At 51.7% G+C, this 21631-nt stretch overlaps 2 long non-coding RNA genes across 2 annotated transcripts; both read left to right on the forward strand.

Moving 5' to 3' along the window:
• The first annotated feature begins 3799 nt into the window (after positions 1-3799).
• Positions 3800-7950, forward strand: LOC128075466 (uncharacterized). The gene is made up of 3 exons (XR_008203842.1): positions 3800-4085; positions 5153-5379; positions 5530-7950. It is a non-coding gene; the product is annotated as an uncharacterized LOC128075466 (long non-coding RNA).
• A 7841-nt stretch (positions 7951-15791) lies between these two features.
• On the forward strand, positions 15792-21275 carry LOC128075467 (uncharacterized). Its single transcript, XR_008203843.1, has 3 exons — positions 15792-16224; positions 17366-17427; positions 21097-21275. It is a non-coding gene; the product is annotated as an uncharacterized LOC128075467 (long non-coding RNA).
• The last annotated feature ends 356 nt before the right edge of the window (positions 21276-21631 follow it).

Genomic DNA, 21631 nt, shown 5'->3' on the forward strand with positions numbered 1-21631 from the left:
CTGCTGCAGACAGCAGGGCTGGGCTGGAGCGCTTTGATGTGCAGCAGCTGCACCGTCTGCTCCTGTTCTCCTTATCAGAAGTGCCACGGGAGCATCTTTTACAGCACTTGGAGATGTCCACAACCTGAGAGCAGAAGGTGGTAGGGGATATATGGGGTGCTGGGCAGAGCCCCGTGCCAGCACCGTGCTCCCCATCTGGGCTCTGCCAGCAGCGCCGTGTGAGCCATTCCTGGGGGAGAGCCCCAGAACCCCACTGCTGTGGGAGATGCTGGAGTGGGAAAGGAGGCTGCCTGGCTCTTTAGCACTCACTGTGAGGCTGGGCACGGTACACCCTTGTGCTTTAGCCTTGCCTTCGTGTTCAGAGGTATAAAAATTCCTCTTAAATCATTCAGTGGTTCTCTAATGTATTCACAATGTGGACTATAGAACAAGATCTGAAACACTCTTTTTCCCAGTAAGACTATTAAATGGTGACACTTTGACACCAGCAAGAAGTATATGAGATTAAAAAGTAAAAACTGCATAGAAAACTAAGTGCCTTCACATACTGCTGGAATAAAAATTGCTGTTCGGAGCATTAAAATAGAGCACTTGTCAGGAGCGACGGCTTCCAAAGATGTGCCTGCTGCTTTCGGTGGCATCAATGCACCCCATTTCCTCTGAGGTAAATTACAGAGCATTTAGAGAAGGGGGAGGGATGCTCAGAGGTGGGCAGTGGGGCACTGCTGGGTGCGAGATGAAGGCAGAGGAGGGCATGTCGGGCTGAGGGGCAGGGCGAGGGGATGGCAGGGTGGGCTCAGGGTGGCACAGAGGGCATAATGGATAGCAGGATGGCACAGGGGGACGGCAGGAGGGGCACATGGGGGTGGCAGGGTGGGCGCGGGGTGTCTGTGCTCTGTGGTGGCCATAGGGATGCATGTGCTCCCCTCCAGCCCTGCTTGCAGCAAAGAAGCCATTGCTGTGGGGGTCTCAGCACGACTGGGGGGGGGTGCAGGGGCTGCTGTGACATTGGAAATGCCCTGGAGGCAGCGGGTGGATGAAAGCAGGAGGTGAAGGAGCAGGCTTTTCTTGGCGCGATTAATCATTTATTAGCTAATCAAGAACACTCACAGGAGATGAGGAGAGAGCAGCTCGCCTCTAATAGGAATTAGTTAGGCGACTTTTTCCCCTACGCTCTGATTTCCCAGGGAAGTGGTGCTGCAGAAGCCTTTTATTAAAGCCCAGGCTGCTGGAATCACGTTGGGTGCAAATCTCCATTTCCTCAGCACAGAGTCAGGTTTCAACCTTTTGCAGCTTGAAAATGCGAGCACCGCTCTCGCAAACTAAATAAAAATAAGACAAAATATATTACATTTTAAAATCTTGTGACATTTTGGAGACTGACTCATGTTTTCCGAATGTTTGGAAGCGGTAACGCTGCAATCAATTTTGCTGCTCCTTGGATGATTGCTTTCAGAGAGGTTTTAATTCTACTATAAATACTTCAGCTGTACACAGCGGCCTCGGTCAGATATGCAATAATACCCGGTTCTGCATTTCAGGTAAGGCTTTAAACTAAATTAAATCTCCTCAGTATAGCTAATCAGAGATTAGCTTTGACCACAGTTTGTTAGCCCAGGCCAATCCCATTCAAATCCTCTGGCAGCCCCAATATCAGCAGTTCTCTGTCCTGCGCTTATGATGTGAACTCCCTTCCCCAGGGCGAGCAGAGGAGCTTTCCTCCTTCTGCTTTTAGCTCTTCTGCTACCGGGAGCAAAGCGTTTGCCTGGTGCCACACGGGTCCCATCCCACCAGCTCCAGCCTTTCCCTGTGCCGTTTCTCTCCAGCCCCAACTGCCAGTGATGACTCGTGGTGGGAGAAGGAAGAGGTGATGGAAACACAGCTTGGCTGTAATGGACCCACAATGAATGACACCACGTCCAGGTGCTTTCGGTCAGCCTTCATCATTGCACTTTGCTCCTTTCTGCTTCACGAAGCACATTTTAAAGCAATGGTGGCCCTGCTGCTGCTTGCAGCACCGGAGCTGGATGTGTGCGCAGATGTACATGCAGCAGCTGGGCTCGTTCTGCTGAGCTGACACCAGATACCATGGGGATGCTTTGCCCCAAGCCCTGCCCTCCTGCACCCCACGCCACCTCCCCGTACGACTCATGCCAGCCCCGTCTTCTGGGTAGAATGTTCTCCATTGTTGTTGTTCCTCTGTATTATTTATAGCCCGGTAAGTGTCTGAGATCACAAGCCCTGATATTGAGCTTACTTAGCTACCCAGCAGTACTCTGGTTTGAAACAATATAGTTTGACTGTTGCTATCGATTTTAGAGGGTTGTGTGATGGGTAAGAGTTCCTCGGAGCCAACCGGTATATTAAGCAATCATTTCTATAGCAGATGACATAACACCCCCGGCATCGGTTTGCCCTAATGGGCCTGGTATTACTCATGTGCTAATTGATTGGGCATGGAGAGAGGAAAAGCTAAATTCACTTGCGAGGTGATTTTTATGGCCAGGCTCATAACAGAGGTAATTTGCTGAAAACGTTCAGTCCCTCTCCGGTTCTGCAGCGCAATCTGTGCTCCCGCACTCCACCTCTGTGCTGAGCTCCAATCAGCGAGCTGGGCTCCGCTCGGGGCATCCGAGGTAAAGCCCCCGAGGAGCCGGCGTGGTGGAGCCTTTCTCTCTGCTTTGCATTGTGTTGGGGAATGCCGAGCAGCTCGGAGAGGCTCTGTGCATGGGAGCTGGAGCATGACGCTGGTTACAGCCTCGGCTTGGTGTCTCATCCCTCGGAACCGCAGCTCTGCCCCGTGTCTCTGCCCAGCGCTGAGCTGGGATGGGGACAAGCAGCCCCGCAGCACGGCCCCAGGCCTGTCCCCACCCCACCCTGCCCAGCTCATTGGCAGCACCGCTGTGCCAAATGCTTCTGGGTATTCAGAGGAATTTCCTAACAGATGAGGGCTTCTGCCTTTGAAGTCTTCAGCTGCCTGTCTGCAAAATCAAGCCTGGAGGTTAGAGCAGCTCAGAATATCACTAGATCTTGGAAAAAATGCTGGAGACTGGTCCTTGTTATCTCACTGAAGACTGATGGATTCCTAAAGCCGACAAGGTGAGCTCTTGTATGCATATCAGCACGTAACATCGAGCTAACCTGATAGGCCTGGGTTTTTTTCTGGAGCTGGAAGAAAGCCAGACAGCCCTGAGAACAGCACAGACACAACTCCCCCAGAGGCCCTTCTGGGCAGCTGCATCGCTCAGCCAGATCTCACGTGCCACAATACTTTGGGCAGTGCTTTGGTTGTGCCCAGGGAGGTGGTGGAGTCACCGAGCCTGGAGGAGTTCATGGAAAGTTTGGATTTCGTGTTGAGGGACATGGCTTTGTGAGTACTACTGGTGATAGGTGGATGGTTGGACTGGATCATCTTGAAGGTCTTTGCCAACCTTGGTGATTCTGTGATTCTGTGACTGAGGTGGGAGAAAAATGCTGAGGTGGCCGCATCCATCAGCCCTTGTGTTTTTGACTCCTGCTGCCACGGGGCTCCATGCAAAGCAAAAATGCTGCTGTCATTGCCCTCCACCACCACAGGCACGGTGTGCATCACACTGACCCGTCACCTTTCTCTGGTTGCTCAGAGATGTGGTGGGTGCCCCATCCCTGCAGACACCCGAGGTCAGGCTGGATGGGCTCCCAGCACCTGGTGGAGCTGCGGGTGCCCCATTTCATCACAGGGGAGTGGGAGCGGGCGCCCTTTAAAGGTCCCTCCCACCTGTGATGCTATGAACGGGATTTCCGGCACAGGATCACACACTTCGTGCCGTCGACGGCGCTCTCCTCCCACAGTGCTGCGGGATCGGGCGGTGCAGCGGCTGCCGCGGCCACACGGTGGTAGGAGGAGCCCCGGCAGCGCTGCGAGGCCCGCTAAGCTCCATTCCCCCCTGCCCGCCGCCCCGGCCGCAGCTCTGAAGAACGGAGAGCCCAAAACTCTTGTACGAAGGGCTGAGGAATCGGCCGGCACCAGTGCGGGGTGCCGAATTGCCACAGCTCAGGAGTTGTGTTCGCTGAACTATAAGGGTTCTGGATTCGCTGTTCTGCAGGTGAGGAATTTCACGGCGTGTTTGGTGGGGGGTGTTCCCTTCTTGCACTGATTTATAATGCACGGCAGCTGAGGCTGTGCTGCAGCCTGTATGAGGAGCGTGCTCACAGCTGGGCTGTGTGGTGTTCCTGGCTCCTCCAGGAGTGTGCCACCCAAGGGAGTTCCTCTCAAAAAGCTGATGAAAAAGGAAACCCTCGGTCTGGTAAGCTTATTTCTCTTCCGAGCAGTGGGGCGTTGGTGAGTCACTGTGCTCTGCAGCCCATCCAGTTCCTCCTGAGGCTCTGTGTGCCCTCCTGGGCAGAACCAAGCACCCACACCTGGCTTTTCCCTCTGTGTGTCCCAGGGGCTCTAGGCAGGGCTCACTGCTGTGCTGCTGCAATGCCTCGGTGTTCCTGGTGCTGCAGAATGGCTGTATTGCAATCATTGCTGGCCTGGTATTGCTGGGAATGCTGGAAAGCCGTCTCCTGCACCTTGTTTTGTGGTCTGGGCTGCTGTCTCCTTGCTGTTGTGTCACCCTGGTGTCCTCTGGCAGCAACGGGGAAGGGTTCTGGGAGATGGGGACGTTTCACTCAGCCACTGGTGTATGGACTCGGAGTGGTGGGGCTGGCTGAGCACATCCCTACCCATGGAGGATGCTTTGGTGAATGCTATAGGGAGGGTTGCAGTGCTGGAATGGTGCAGGAAAGTGTGGGGTCCCAGTTCCCCTCTGGGGTCTGCACCTCCTGACCGACGACTGCCCCTCTGTTCCATTCAGTCTTTTCTTTTGTGGCGAATATTTTCTCATTTTCCTGCTGGAGGTGGTGCTCAATGCCCCTCCAAGCTCTGAGCACTGCTGGCAGAGGCTCCTGCTGTGAGAGCAGCACTTTGCTGCTGATGGCTTCAATTAATGGTTTTAAAAAACAATGCTGGGTTTATGAGCTCTTTTATTATTTAAATGTGTTATTTCAGTGAAGGTGGATTCAAAGAGCAGCTTTTGCTGCCGCAGGCTGTATCTCCCAAACGCAGAGGAGGTGATGCACAGGGATGCTGAGTGACTCCTGCTCACAGCCATTATCTGTGTTTGAACAGAGGGAAAACTAACACCGGGCAGGAGAAGCGCCGTCCTGCAGCGCATCGCAGCTGGGTGCCGCGTGTGCAGTGGAGCACGGTTTTGGTTGGAGCTGCTTGGAGCCAAGGGCGAGTTTCCCTTAGCAAAAAGGGGGCCTTAGCAAAGCTCTGCTGTGCCACGCTGGAGCAGCAGCCGGCCTGCTGCAATGAGAGATGGGGCCACGGTGAGCTGGGTCGGATGGCCACAGGTGGGTGGCACACAGTGCAGTGCTGCTGAGACTGCTCCTGTGCTGGGAGATGCACACAGGAAGCGGGTTCCCTTTGGAACAAGGAACTCTTTGCAGAGCTGCTGTGCACATGCAGCGTTCCTGACCCAGATTTTTTGCTCTTTTTCACAGCTGAGCGCTCCATCTGCAAGAGATTGTTTCTTGACATGAAAAATTTACTTTTTAATGGGCCAAACTGCTGCACTCTCTAAGCTGGATCCAAAATAACCTCTTAGCACATCGCTCTGAAGGGATCTCCAGCTACCGACCATAAAACTGAAGCACTGCTCCTACTAAAAACCCATTTACAAGCCATTCCCTCCTTGTCCTTTTGTTTTCACACTGTGGTTCTAAAGCTCTGGAAATGGAAAGCGCTCACTTCTGGAAATGGAAAACGATCTTTTGGAACTGAACAACTCACAGCTTTTGTTTCCTCCCAGGATCCAAGGAGGTTCTGGATGCTCCCCAGCCCTGGAGGCATTCAAGGCCAGGCTGGATGTGGCTCTGGGCAGCCTGGTCTAGTGGTTGACAACCCTGCACATAGCAGGGGGTTGAAATGAGATGATTGTTGTGGTCCTTTTCAACCCAGGCCATTCTATGGTTCTACGAAGTGGCACTGGAGCCGGAGGAGAGGCCAGAGAGCTCAGTGCTGCCTGGAGATGCTGGGAAGTGCCTCATCCCTCCCTTAATCTTCATTTTTTTTTGTTTCAGTCTCTTAATTGTGAAATATTCAGCCTTTTGTGTGCATAATGATGGGGCAAAAGATAGTGATAAAATAGTTTAAATTAATAAGATTATTAAGTAACCTCTGCTGCTGGTAATTCCTCACTCGAGCGGGTGCGCGGCGCGCTGTAATTAGTTTTCTGCTTCGCTGGAGCACGCTTCAAGGAGCGGGGAGGATTTTGGGGAGAGAATGCTGTAAAGCTGAGCTTGTGATGGAATAGATTTGTGACAGTTGGGGATGAGAGCGTGCCGTCCCTTGTATGGGATGTGGGCACAGGGCTGTGCCTGCATCCAAGGGCTGGTGGCACAGACAGGGTTCCTGGTGTGGGGTTTGTGCTTCTGACCACAGCCTGCATCCGGGGTCTGCATCTGTTTGGCAGGTTCCTGCCCTGAGGTTCTGTTGGTGGATGAGTGAATGCTGCTGCAATAGGAGCAGAGGAGGTGATGCCCTGGGAGAGGGGAGCCCTCGTTTTGTTAGCCTGGCAAATAATGGGTAACGGGTCGATGCCTTCAGCCTGGGTTGGCAGTGGTAATGGACGGCCTCACAGGTAAATCATCTCATCCGAGCCACAGAATGATGTCCTCCTTCTAGGAAATGGGGAGAATCAGAATCTATTCTTTGTTCTGAAATAGCAGCCGCTATTGTGCAGGCGGGGCTCTGCTTCACACCTCGCATCACTTCCAATGGTTTTCATTCCCACAGAGTTCTGGGTGCCCAGACCCTGGGCTAAGGGCGGCCCGGTGCCCCTGCCCAAGGCTGCGGGCCCTGCAGGCTGAGCTCTGCGCACTGTGCTGCTGCCTGCACGTCACCCTGCTGCTCATTCTGCAGTGTCAGTCGTTTGGCGGCTCGTTTTGGTTAGCTAAAGGCAAACATCTGTGACTCTGATGCAGAAAGCCTCCCTCTTCCCTGTGTCAACAATTTTATTTTTAAACCCGTACGCAAAGTGAGAGGTGCATCCCTTATCTCGTGTGCGGCGGCCGCATATGTAACACCATCATATAATTAACAGTCAAGATCATTTACATTGTCGCTTAGCTAATTTTCATAATGTTTTCTTTATTATCAGAGGAAGAAATTAACCCAAGAATTTATTTACATACTAGTCTCAAACAGTAACAGCTTGCTAATTGCCTGTTAGGTGATTAATAAGCTTACAGCAGATGCTAATGAATCGAGAGCTCACTGCTTCAAAGGTGCTCTTGCAGCATGCTTGTGTTTTGGCAGCTTAATTAGTGCAATAATTATGTACTTGTTGCTCCTTCTTTCAAGCAAATACTGTCAAATGCTTAAAAGATTAAAGAGAATTATATTGCTGAGAACTAGCTGTGCTTAAGTATTCTGCTTTTGCTAACTTCCCCGTTGTTTCAAAAATGGAAACAGATAAATGCAATTACGTCTGAGCCGAGGGTGGGAGGTGTGCGTGTGCAGTGGGTCGCCTGAGGGGTGGAGGGAGCTGCCCCAGCCCAACCTGGGACTGCTTTGGGGTTTTGATCCTGACTGGGGCTGAAGTGCTGAGAGCATCTCCTGTGCCAAACCTATGAAGGCTGCGCGGCCTCTCCTGTCATCAGCTGTCCAAACCACTTCTGGCAGTGGAAAATGTGAGGTTTTCTGTGCGGCGGGGCTGAATCCTGGGTGATTTCATGCTGCCCGTTGCCCTGTGTCGTGCAGGTGCTGTGCAGGGTGCTGCCTCTGAAGGCCATCTGGTCCCACTCTCTGTGATGAGCAGGGACACCCGCAGCTCCATCAGGTGCTCCATCCAGTCTGACCTTGGGTGTACCCATGGATGGGGCATCCACCACCGCACCGCTCAGCTCTCCAGCTGCAGGGAAGGCATCGTGAACCCAGCCTACAGGTGAAGAGGTAGTTAAGCCTCAAGAGGAGATGGAGTGATGTTCCCACTAATCCCTGTTCTCACCCCCAAGAACCCACAGCCAGCTGGGAAGACCCCCAGTGCATGGCTCTCCTCCCAGCCACCCCCTGATGGCTGATGTCCCCCCTCCTTCACATCCGGGTGGCAGCAGCTCTAGCCCATCCCTGGAAGCAGATGCAAAGAAGCAAAATGGTATCCCCACCCCTTGGAGCAGCTTAGAGCAGCTGCAGGAGCGCCACTCGGCTGCTGACATCCCTCCCCAGAGCAGCAGCAGGTCTGTCCAGCCATCCCCAGTTTCCTTGGTGACAGCCAGCATCTCTCCACACACAGCACGCAGTGGGTGCCAAACTGCCCTTTTGCCATCACCACCCGAAAGGCCCCACTGTGTGCTGTGCATCCCAACCCCACTGGCATGGACCCATCACCCGAGCAGCGATCAGGCCGTTTGCTGGGTTGCCTTTTGCAGTCGCTGTTGCCATCTTGTTTAATTCCAGCATTATCTGGTGGTCACACTTTCTCTATATGAGAAAGCAGATTTGTTACTCTACCTGTAATTGCACTTTAATACGAGCTATCTCAAAAATGCATTTTTGGAGCCCCTCTTACAAACACACGAGCTGCTCCTGCCTTCCAAGCGCTGTGCTTGCTGGGGGTGCCTCTCGGTGGGGTTTGGCACCAGCTCTGTTAGTTTCAGTTACTGATGCTTTATCACAACTGACACAGCGTGCAGCTGAAGGGCACTGCCGCTCAGTTCTTGTGAGCTGCCTCCTCCCCAGGAACCCACTGTGAATGCAGTATTTCACCGCTGTGTTGACCGAACCCCAGGATACCCACGGGTCTCCAAGGGGGCTCACGTTGTTTTGGGAAATACAGCACTTATTTTGTTTACAAAACGTGAACAGGAAGAGCTCATCCAGAGGAACGGCAGCACCGCCACTGATATGCCAATGGCTGCTGGCAGATTTGCTTTCCAATCGCCCTGAATTCACAAATTAAATGCTGATAACACACTTTACTCTTGCCCTGTGCTAGTTCCCTGCTGCGGTGGTGGGGAAAGGAAGGTATTCAATCTCCATCTCAACTCATTAATTTTAAAAAGTTGGCCAGCGTTGGCAAAGTGTTAAGCGTATAAAAATTAATGTTGACAAATCTTTGAGGAGTAGAACGAAACAAAAGAAATCAATTAAGAGAACAGCCCACAGTGGTATTTTAGAATCTAAATTGCGCTCAGCCTTGCGCTGGAAGTTACCAGCAAAGCCCCGTGCCAAGTGGAAATCTCAGGAAGGTCTCAAATTGGGAATTGGTATTTGTTTAAACTACGTGAAGTGGTGATGGGACTCCTCCAGGTCTGTGGGCCCCTCCAGCCTGGGGGGAAAGCTGGGGGCAGTGGGGCCCTATTGGGTGCTGCAGCGATGGCAGAAGCCTCGCTGTGTGTTGCTGGGAGTCTTGCACGAGGGTTCGGTGATGCGCAGCAGGTTGGTCTGTCTGCCCCCCGCTCCGTCATGTGTGTGGTTTCACTCTTTGCCCTGCATCCCAATGCTGGCTCCAGTGCCTCGTGTGTCAGCATCCTGCTGGTGGTGCAGGAGGGCTGGGGTCTGTGTTGGGCACGGTGGGGCCGGCTCATGGCAATCACTGCCTCCGTGCTCCCTGCCGTGGGGCAGCTCTGCACGCAGGCTGATGGGAGATGTGAGCACCAGCCCCACGTGGCCGTGCCCCAGCGCCCCGACAGCCGCCTTCACCCGAGGGACAGCGCTCCCCGGCCATCAGTGAGTCACTTCTGCTTAGGACAGCGGTATAAATTAATTCGGATGTCTGTGTGATCTTATCAGTGTTATCTCAGGCTTTGTATTTTAAGGCTTCCGTGGCCTTCAGAGTAAATAAGTGTTTTCTCAGGCTGACACACAGACCTGGAGGAGAAGGGCAAGTTGTCGTGGCCGGCGCTGGCGCAGCAGTAGAAATCCCGCAGGGATTTCCATCCGTCCTTTCGCTGGGCTGATGTTTGATTGCATCCCACAGCAGCAAGCTGGAGGTGAGCCCAAGGTCCCTCCCCAGACCCACAGCCCCCCTGGGCACCATTCCTGGCAGGTGGAGCAGAGGGTGCTCAGAGCCACGTGTGCCCTTATGTGAGCACCTGAATCCCTGGGGTCTTCTCCTCTGCTTCGGAGTAAAATAATTCAGTGAAGCAGGTTCCGTTTTTTCCCCCGTGTACTTTCTTGCTGTAGCAATTTGGAAAGACCCACAAGAATTTCAGAGGACTGAGGAAGAAAGATCTCTATTACTGGGGAAGGGTAAAAGAGAGATCCATCAACGGATATCTCGAGCATTCACTTAATTTTATTACTTTAAGCGACTTTATTACCTTCATCTTGCTTTCTGTTGCATTCCAACACTTATTTAATAAACCCCTCTCTGGTTTTAAATAGCAGTTTAGTTTTTATGGTAATGTTAAACTTAATCAGATGCTCAAATTAGCTTGAAATTAATTATATTGACTGCAATAAACCTTAGCTCCCTCTTCACATCCTGCACACAGTTCTCCTTCAAGGCTGCTCTAAATGCCATTGAGATACCAAATGGGTTTCAGCCCAGTTCCTGCTGACGAGGGCAGTGCCCGCATTGTCCCCACGCTCAGATGGAGCGGGAACCAATAGAGCCTCTGCCTGGAAATCTGCAACGAGCGTAGAATCGTTAAGGTTGGAAAAGACCATGAAGCTCATCTGGTCCCATCACGCTGTGCTCACAAATCCAATGGGCTGCATCACTCTGGGGGTCGGTGCTTCTTAAAGCAAGGCAGTGTGGGCTTCCTGTGGCATCCCTGGTGGGCTGCGGGCTGCTGGGGGGCTGCAGGGCTCTGCTGGGTGCTGGCCCCATAACTCCTGCCAGTGGTGATGATGGTTTTAACGTGTGACCTCAGTGCCACTGGGCATGCCATGACCTTGGGCCAGAGCGAGGTGAGGAAAGAGGGATCACCCCTGGGATGTGAGCTGAGGGGGCTGGGGGCCGTCCTTTGCTGTGCAACCTCCAAATGGCTCAGTGCAGAGCGTGGAGAAAAACCTTTGGGAAAGCTTGGCTGCTGAGGCCCTGCTGTAGCCCTGAGCTGGCTCGCGCTGGTTTCTCCATGCTGATGGCAGTGTTGCGAGCAGGGTGAGCTGCAGAGCTCTCCGTTGCCTTGGCTGAGGGTAAAAACCCTCACCTGGGGTAAAAACCCACTTTACATTGCCAGAACCCACCGACTCTTGTGTCCTGCTCCTGGTGCTGCACGGCAGGGTCATGGCACTGGTGACCCCAGCCGGTGGCACCCGCAGCCTTTCCTGGTGACCCTGCATGTGGGAAGGGCTGTAGCAAGGCCTTGACGGTGGGAAGATGCCTTGAATTGCTCTCCAGGGCTTCTCCCTTGCTGCCAGCAGCAAGCACTGCTCTTCACTCTGCTGCCTGCGCAGCCGTAGCCAGGCCCTACAGCAGCGCCTGCGATTGATAATTGCTCAGTGTTGGTGGAAAGCCATTTATTATTGATGCCAGTTTAGAGGGCTGATGAGCTTAGCATGCCTCGTTGCTCCAAAAGGAGCACTTCCCTGCGTTAACCCCTGCTGCGCCAGCCTCCCGGGAGCTCCGTGCTGACCTTCCGCCTGGCCTCGGAGACACGGGGTGTTAAATGCATTAATGAGAGCTATGCAGTGATGCTGCCAGCGCACGGCCTGCCCGGCTGCTCGCCCCGAAGTCTGCTGTGATTTTGCATTTAAATAGCCGGAGGAGTTTGTAATATTAAGGCATGGTTCATTGCCAGCGAAATTCGGGCTAGGTATACGCTTCACTGGGAGTGCAGACAGCCTGATTCATTGAGGATTCCTGCTAAATCTGCTGTGGGTTCCCAGGGACCTGGAAAATGCATTATGGTAAAAATCAACATGACCTTCTGAAAGCACCGCACGGAGAGTATATCTGTATTACGGCACTGGAGCGGCGCTTGGCTCGGCAGAAGCCTTTCCCATTGTTTGCATTCTGGCTGGATGATAGAAAAGTAATCAAATTAGTATTAAAAAAACACAAATCGAGCAATATCCGCAGACTGTGTTTAAGTTACACGAGATACATTATGGTGTGCACACACGCACGCCCCTGTGCAATTGTCATGTTAAAGCTTGTTTTGCTTTTGATTGGCTCCCAGGCAGAATAACATGGGGGCTGCGATGTAAGTTGCTTTTCCTTTTGGAATGAATAACTCTTGTGGTAAAGCTGACACGAAGCATAAATTTGTTAAATTACATAAACATTATTGCGACCCATAAAATTCAATGAATCCTCGTCGCCTGTTTACTCATGGCTGGCTTTACTGTTTGCACAATGTAATTTAACGTGTCAATTTGCTCTCAAATAAAAAACATCTGGCCTTTTGACATGCCAAAAAAGCTGCAGAGACGATCTGAGAATGGAGCTAAAAGCCCAGGCTTTGCATAGCAGTCAGCGAAGGGCTCTGAAGAGGAAGCCAATATCATTCAGATCAATTGATGGCCTCTTGGCAAACCTACTTCTGTAAACCCTGTAAGATTAGTAAATTTTATCCTAATTAAAATTAAGAAAAGCCACGGAAGGCTGGCGCGCGCTTCGCCCTTGCGTCCCCTGCCAGTATTGACATCCATTCTATCGGATTTTTAAACAATCTTATTATTTTGCAATCACGAGTAACAAGAGGAAAATTACGCTTTTATAAGGGATTTTTATTCTGGATGAGCTGCGGAGGCCCGGTGCATTAATTCACCTCCCTAAGCCCCTTAGCTCGCCGTTCTCCTCCAAAACCTCCGATCTGGTGGCGGGGAGCGTCTGGCGGCCGCGCGGCCGCGCTGAGAAGAGCCGTAAATCTGGGCTTAATCCCTAATGAGCAGTAATGCCTCTCGCTCCCCGCCGCGACGCAGCGCAGGAGATGCTGACCTAAATAACACGGGTGTGGGAGCCACATGTGGCACCGATCCGAGCTCGCTCTCCGTGCTCTGCGCTCCCATCTGATGGGCTGTTAGCGCTGATTGATTGAGACGTTTATGATTTGCATAGGAGACAGTTCGTGTAATTACGGATTACTGAATAAAGCCAATTGGTCGCAAAGATTAGCGAGGCCAGGTCCCGCCGGAGCCCCCGGAGAACCTCGCGTCGTTTCTTATTGCTCTTCTCATCTTTGCCGTTGAAAAAACAAAGCGTGGCCCGTTGGCTCGCGGTCTCACGGTGGGCAGAGCCGTGGATGGGAAGCGCCGTTCCTGCCCCAGCATCGCCGCGGTCCGGCGCATGGATGGGAGCGAGGAGCGGGGCTGGGCCCACGGCCAGCTCACGGGGCGGCTGTAAACCCTCTGGAAAAATCAGAGCAGATTCTCACCGTGAAATCAGGGGGTTACAGTGAGTTCAGGCATTGTTTTAATTAAGGGAGAGACATCTCTTCCTTGAGGGAAGGCTGAAATCACGTTAAGGCCGATAGGAAAGATTTCCCATATTGTCAGCAATGGTTAGACACGTTTGTGGGTAAATAAACTGTGATTTCTTTTCACCCGCTAGGAGAACACACAATATTTTCTTTTAAAGTATATGGGGCTGGCGGTGGTTTTGCTCTAATCAAGTTCTTGGCATTTCATCCAGGCTTATAATGGGACTCAAGTAGTTGCACATTTTCTGTAATTGGACTCGAGTAATTGCACATTTCTCTAAATGATTAATGAACAGAAATAGAAAGTTTGAAAAAAGTTGCCTGCGACGCTGCAGGAGCCGTAACGTCAGCAGTGCTGGGGGTGGGACTGCTGTGCAAACGGTTACAGACTGATGGCCAGGGGCTGTGCAGGGGGGGAGGACCCTCACCGTGCACGGGGTGCAGTCAGGGGAGAGCAGGATACGGCACAGAGCTTTGTAGGGCTCAGCGGGTGGAGGAATGATGGAGCTGACGTGCCAGAGGTGATCCTGCCAAGCGGTGCTCTATCATTTCATTTCTCACCACAGATCAAAAGAAAGAAAGAAATTCCAGTGCATGGATTTCTGTCTTTTTTTTTTTTTCTCCTGCAGAGCAGCTATTGCACGATGACTTCTGCTTTGTTTGTGTCCTGCAGCTACCGAGTGGGTGACTCCTCTCACTCCACGCTTACTCTCATTATAGAGCAGAATTTGATATGAGCGTCAGCAACACGTGGTGCGAATCACCCGCTTTGGAAAGGGGGAAAAAACAAGGGTGGTGGGAACCCATATGTAAAACCTGACTGCAGACACGACAAGGGGAAGGCGGATTCTGTGTATTGCAGTGCTGGATCTGGAAGTACTTATGCCTCCGATGACGTTTGCTGCGCTGCATGGAAAGACCTGCAGCTCCCCGGGATCTGCAGCATGTGGCCAGATGTGGAGCGAGGTGGTGCATGGAAGTTTTTGAGGGAACAAGTGCACATCTGCTTAAAGCTTGGGTTCTGCACCCTAAACTTGGGTTCTTCACCCAGTGTTTGGGCCCTTCACCCAACACTTTGTGTCGTGCACCTGACGCCCCCCACGACTTCAACTGAGCCCCTCCTGAAGCTGTTATGTGCTGATGTTGGTAAAAAACGCATGTCCCAGGGACAGATTTCTGCTTTGCCCCTCTGGGTGAGCCCCCTCACCGTGTGATTCACCAACAGCCCATGTGCCCACTGTCTGCAGCTCTGTCTCATCACTGACGCTGTGTGTGCACGGTTGTGTGATGCTACTTGGCTTTCCAGGGGCTGGCACTGGCTGGAAACAGGTTGTTTGGCTGTAATTTTTGGCTGTATGTTTTGGCCAATGGCCTTTTTTTTTTTTTTTTTTTTTTCTTCCTGTCAGGGTGGGATTTGCTGCAAGGGAAAGGGGGTGATGCTTTTTTTTACAGATGTGCCAAGAATTACACTCCATCAACCAAGCTTCCCACTGCCAGGACTCAGGAATCAATGAAAAAAAAAAAAAAAGAAAGAAATAAAAGGGAGATGAAAGATGGTGGTTTAGATTAGGAGAGAAATATTTTGGGGGAAAAAATGTACTGCAGGCTTTGCTTGGCTCCCACCATGCCCGGGGGCTCCCGACCCCAACCATGGTCTGGGATATGTGCAGCACAGCGTGGATGCGTCCATCCTGGCACGAGCTGGCCATGCTGAGCAGCAGCCAAGCAACAGCAAAATAGGATTTATAATACCCTCAGCTTTACTCCCCAATTTTGGCTTTGAAGATGAATGTTTGCTGTGCTGTTATTCATTTATACATTATTTTTCCTATCTCCAGAGAGGCCCGTGCTTCCCCCCCCCCCCCCTTCCCCACACACACACAAAGCATTTATTTCTGTTTCTAAAAATCCCATCAGCTCTTCCTTCAAAGTTCCTACACGCAATCAGCCCTCTGCATTCCCATGCAAACACTTCCCGATGCAGATGCAATCCTTGTGGTGTGAGTTCACAGCAGGTGAGAAATTCCTCTGGAGCCCATAAAGGCACAGAGCTTCCCCAAAGTTCTGCATGCTGGGTAGATGGGACGGGTGGGACTAAATGGGACATGGGAGGGGACATGGGAGGAGATGTGGGGCATGGGGAGGAGATGTGGGGCACAGGAACAGCCACACCATGCCTTGCAATATGCCCTAGGAGGTGGAGCAATAACATGTGCAATGGGCTGTTGCAAAAGGAACGATGAATGCAAACGAATTGGAGAGGGTTTTATTATTAAAGGGAAGATTGATGGTTCAGCTATCTGGTGTGGGAAAAGCCAGTGTCCTGATTAAATGTAATTATCTGCAGCACTAATAAAAGCTTGCCGATTTCCCCGGGTCGTGCTGCCCTCTGCTTTAGCTGCACACACAAACATTAATAAGCAGCAGCTGTGAGAGCTGGGAGAGGAGTTCAGGAGATGCTCATCACACCAGGCACTTGCTAATTGCTGGTCAAGGACGAACACGTCGCTTATCACAGCTGCTGTTAAGCTGGCCTTGCAGGGTGAGGTGTTTTGCTCTGCTCCAGGCTGCAGTGTGGAGATGGAGCAGTTTGTCTCTGCATGAGTGCCTGGAAAGAGAGGAAATGTGGCTCAGCTGTGGCTGCCTCCAAGAAAAAATGCACCTGTCTGGAGGAGGGAACTGAGGGTCTGTCTTTGTGTGCACAGAGAGGTCAGCGTGGTGCCCTGTGCTCCTGCAGCTACAGGCAGCGATTGGTGCTCTCCTCACCCCAGGAAATGGCACGGGATGCAATTGGGCAAGATAATGATGGGACGATGGTTTGGTGAGGTAATGATGGGATGGCGGTGGGATGGTGATCTGGTGGACTAATGGTGCTGATGACCTCAGAGCAACAAGAACAAAGGCTGGGCCAAGGCGAGGAGGAATTATCTGAAATGAGATGCCTGGGAGTGCTTTGATCTGCCATTGTTTTAATTACTGCCTCTAATAAGAATTTGAGATTCTGGATAAAGGATACTTGGATCAACCATGTAATGAGCTTTCCCTTTAGCGGAGGTGTGAGTGAACCTGTGGGTCGTTCTCTCAAACTGCCCAGTTGTGTCAGCAAGGGCTGGGCTGTGCTGGGAAAGGAGCAGGGAGCAAGCAGAGGCACAGCTCTGTGCTCACTGCTGGGAGCACAAGAATGCTGCTCCAGCCTTCCTCAAAGCAACACCAAGCACTGCAGGCTCCATCACCTTTAGGGGATGCTTCCAGCCTGCTCTCCTCCATCTTCCTGGAGAATTCGAGGGACCTCTGAGATCTGGGGCACAAAATCCCAGGAAAAGACACCTCAACTTGCCTCCATTCCTCCTTCTTGGGACTGGATTTCTGTGCTAGTGCTGGTGGATGCATGTCCTCCTGTCTTTGGATGCGGTGAGGTTGACGCACAGCACCGTGCTGCTGTGCCAGAGCCATGCTGTGGGTCCTGCAGGCAGGCTGTGTCCCAGGGATGTCACGGGGGCTTCAGTTGCAGTACATTTTTCAATTCTGCCTGACCAGGGGATAAATAGAGGGAATTTTCCCCTGGATGCATCTGTAAACGATTTCCAGTTGGGAAGCTATCATTTTTCTAATGGCCATGTTTGCTGTAAATTCATGGGCAGAGCCTCAGAGCCCTGGGGCTCAGTCCAGCTCCCATCAAAGCGAGTGGAAATGGATTTCTGCTTCCCGCAGTCCTCACCAGAGCTGGATTGGACCATCATGTTGCTGTTCCAAAGCACGGGGTGAGCTCAGGGTGGTCCCTAAATAATGGCCATTAACAGTAGGGACTGGCAGACGCTGCCCTGGGTCCATGCTGTTGCCAGAGCCATTAACTCAGGCTGCTTTTCCAGCACTGTTCTTCAGACAGTATTGCACCTTGGGGTGAGTGAGAAGCAGGCCTGGAGGCGATGCTCAGGGCTTGCACTGCAGTCTGACGTCTCTCCCACAGGACAAGAGAAACCCTTTGGGCATCACATCTGGCACCCAGCATCAACCTGATTTTGTAGCGCAGTAAGATGCACCTCATTCACTTTTTGGTCTCTTGCTGGTGGCTGGGGATGGCAGGAGCCCACCTGGGCACAGAGGGAATAGAACCCAAGCACTGTGGCCATGGGCTTGTTCCACCCTCTGTGATGGTGTGGGGTTGTGGGGTTGTGGGTGAGCTGTTGGGGCTGGGGAGAAGCACAGCTCTGAGGGGCAGCTCTGGCTGCTGGCAGGGATGCAGCTGAGCTCACAGCTCTAACAATCCCAGCCCTTCTGCCTCTCTCACCTCCTGCCCATCGGGGAGGAAAGCTGATTTTTTTTTTTTTTATACTTTTTTTTGCAATTTCATTTACTAGAGGCTGAAAGATTGCTGTACAGGACCGGCTCCTGTGTCCTCCAGCTAGTTAGAGTGCAATGCTGCTTAAATTGTCTTTTTGATAACTGTTCTGGCTGTGAGAACAGAGGTTTCTGTGGGGAATTCACACAGCGCTGCCTCCAAATTCCCCGATCCTTCATATTGCAATATTACTCTTTACCTAGCAGAAGATATTCCTAATCGGCTTCACAAAAAGCAATAAAGCCCTTCAACACTTCGTTGGCTTTGACATTTAAGGCACGCAGCAGGTGGAGAAAGGTGCTTGGTGGCCTCGTGGTGCTGCTGTGCAAGCAGGGACATGACCAGGCTCCTTGCTACCAAGCAGCCAGTGGGAAAGTTCAATTGCAATGCTTTGTTGCATCTGTTATCCGTTTGGTCTATCTGGTTTGCAGCATTCAGGTCTACCTACGTGCTATCAGAGAGTTCATGGTGTAACAAAGCACAGTTTGGATGGGGTTTGGGGCAACCAGGTGTGGTGGGAGGTGTTCTTGTGCACAACAGGGGGCTGGAATTGGGTGAGCTTTAAGGTCCCTTCCAACACAAACCATTCTGTTTCTATGATTCTATGACCTATCTCACGAGATATCACCTGATCTTATAGGGATCAATCAATCTTAAAGAGCATCAACACATCTTGCGGGGCATCGATCAGTCTTATGGGGCATTGATCCACCTTATTGGGCATCAGTGCATCTTACAGGGCATCAGCCCTTCCTATGAGGCACTGATCAGCCTCATAGAGCATCAATCCAACCCTCTTTAGCAGGAGGTTGGGCTAGATGATCTCCAGAGAGATCTCCCTTCTAACCCCTATGTGATTCTGTGACTTTCTGATCCATCTTGTGGAGAATTGACCCACGTTTGGGGTACTGACCCACCTTATAGAGCACCCCCCAGGGCTGACTGCGGCTCTCCCATCACGTCCAGGACTGCAGGCAGCCTAGCTCCATGCTGGTTAGGTGCAGAGCACGTGGGGCTGCGCTGGTTGTTGGCCAACAAGCAGCATCGAGCCCTTGTGCCTCCCTATGGCCACAGGTCCTCTGGTTCCTCCTCTGGCCTGTGATCCTGGATGGCTTTTTCCCACCTCGGCAGCTTTCTGCTGCAGCTCCTGTGCCCCAGCTGCAGTGGCTTAGTTTTATGAGCCTGCAACTGCAGCCACTAACTGCTGCCTACAAGCCCTGGGAGGATTTCAGCTGGAGTAGGAGTAGCGTGCAGAGCATCCTGGCGCGATGCCGCTTCTCCTATAAAGCGTCATGTTTCCAAATGGGTAATTACTGCACTGGGATTTATGCAGTACTTCCTTTAAGTGGTTGTGTGGGCTGCCATTCCTCGATGAATTAAAAAGAAAGCAGAAAAAAAAAAGGAGCTGAATCCAGTGGTGCTGTGAGTTCAGGGCAGAAATGAGATCAGCTTGCTCTGCCCTTACCTGGCAATAATAGGAAAGTGCTCTTTCAATTGAGCTGTTCCATTCTTTTGCCCTGAGCTATAAGAAGTAGATTGGATGAAAATTATCAGGCTCCCTGTCTAGAATAAATATTCTTGAAATGGAGCAAGTCATAAATAAGCGAGCAGCAATATCCTGGGTTATGAAGATATAATTTCTATCTTTAATAGCTGAGTAGGCCCCGGGGACTGTCTGGAAGTGGCCTGCCTGGCCCCAGTATTGATGAGGGGAAAAACACAAATAAGCAAAAAAGCTTTTGTTTCCTTAACCCTGAAATTATTGATACTTTGAGGCAAATCATGAGGCGCTGTGGCCGAACCCTGCAGGTCCCTCTGCTGCAGAGCGGCCGCAGATGGCAGCAGCATCAGATGGGATCTGGCTCTGGGTTCACCCCGTAGCACTGCTCAGGTTCCCTCTGGCTCCCGTTTCACCTCACAGCACTGCTTTGCTGAGGGCAGAAGCAGAGGATATGGCAGCGGTGGCGGCGTGCATGGGGAGGGACAGGACCTGCCCCATTTTGGGTTGCCCTGTTGTCCCAGCAGGGATAATGGCACAAAAGGAGTGCCTTGATTTACCCAACTGCCAGCCCTTACCCAACTAAGCCCGGCCCTTAGAAGTTGCAAGGTGGGACAATAATTAATAAGAGTTGCCTGGATGAAGCTCCAAATTTGATGGGATTAGTCTTAATGGTTTTATTTTTAAAAGCCATTTAATTACTAATCAGCTCTCCCTTACCAGCTAATGTGTGCTGGTGCTGTTAAAGCAGTCTGCGAGGGGGCTTTGCTGGCGGCAGCTGGGTGGCTCACAGAGCTCCTTACTGACATCCTCCCCTGAGCCGTGGCTGAGCCGTCTGCACGCAGCTCCGTGCAGCAGCTGCCCCCAGATGCGCCCCCAAACACAGCAGCTGCACAGCACCACGTGTCAGCGTGCCCACTTTTGCTTCTGGAGCAGAACCAGAGAGGGGTGCAGTGTCCCCATGATGCTTGCAGCTTGCACTGCCCGGATCGGGTGCTCACCCAGCCCCCAGCCCATTAATTTCTAACACAACGGAAGACGTTCCTTAATCTTTTAATTATATGGAGTGACGTGGCTGAAATAACTCCTTTCATTTCTGGGCCACTGACATGATTAAGAACTGAGGTCTACTGTTAGGGGGGAAAAAAAACACGGTGTAAATTGCCCATAATGTGAGATCTGTATCACCTTCCCCTGAAAACCCCAAGCGACGGAGCACCGCGAATCCATCACACGAGGCTGGTTAGGGGAAGATTGCACCATTATTAAATTATATGTTTTTTAAAAACGACACGCTGATCTGTTTCGTACCAGTAAATATGTGATTTACATTTAATTCTGAGTAACCTTTCCATGATCAGTGAGGTGTGAAGGAATTTAATGACACAAAGCTACATTTATGAAGAGACCATTCATATTCATTAGGCTCACGCATTAACAATCCTGCCAGTGACATCTCTCTAGCGTGTGCTTTATTACTGCAGTTCACAGCGGCTCAGGGCAGGGTGAGCTGCAGCTGCACATCAGTGCACAGGTACCCGTGGGCAGCAGCATCCAAAAGGGAACATGGGCCTGGAAATCATGCCCAGGTTGGGCAGGGAGTGTCCTTCTGGTTCAGAGAAAGGATTGGGATGGAAAAGAGGAGGAAACTCTGGGGTCATCATCTCCAGAGGTGTTCCAGAACTGAGGGGATGTGGCACTGAGAGGCAAGCTGGGATGGATGGGTTGCGATTGGGTTTGGGGATCTGAGAGGTATTCTGCAACCTTAATGACTCCACTCTACTGCATTCTATCCTACCCCAACCTGTCCTATTCTATCCCACCCCATCTATGATTCTATGGTTCATCGTTTTCTTTGAAGCAACCCGAAAATGAAGAACAAAGGAAAACCCCAGAGTGGCACCACTGCCTGAGAGAGCACAACTCCAGGTTTGGACGTGGACAGTCCTCCTGATTCGAGCTTGGCATCCCAGATAATGGGCCATGGATGGAAAAAAAAAGCAAAAAAGAACATGGGGGCATACAGTTCTGCTTCCCTTAAGTGACGATGGGGACCTGCTGGGGTCCCGTGGCTGGATACAAGCTCATCTTCACAAGAAGATGTGCCATTCCCTGAGGAAATTAAAACGTGGCTGGTATTGGAATACTTCCTGCGAGCCCCTGCCTGATGGGGAAGCAAATGAACCGCAACTGTCTGCATTGAAAAATAATTGGGCATATTAGGTTGCCATTAGCAATCAGAGCAGAGGCGGGCTGCAGGCAGTGCCTTTTTCTGCCCAGGGACATGGCCTGGGGGGTGACCCATGCAGAGAGGGAAAGTGGGGACATCTCTGTGGCATTTGGGATGGTTTGTGCCATGGGAGAGGCTGCTGCTGGTGTTCCCACGTGGCCTGTGT

This window comes from Tympanuchus pallidicinctus, unplaced genomic scaffold, assembly GCF_026119805.1.
Source record: "Tympanuchus pallidicinctus isolate F22 unplaced genomic scaffold, pur_lepc_1.0 scaffold12, whole genome shotgun sequence".
Taxonomy (NCBI): Eukaryota; Metazoa; Chordata; class Aves; order Galliformes; family Phasianidae; genus Tympanuchus; species Tympanuchus pallidicinctus.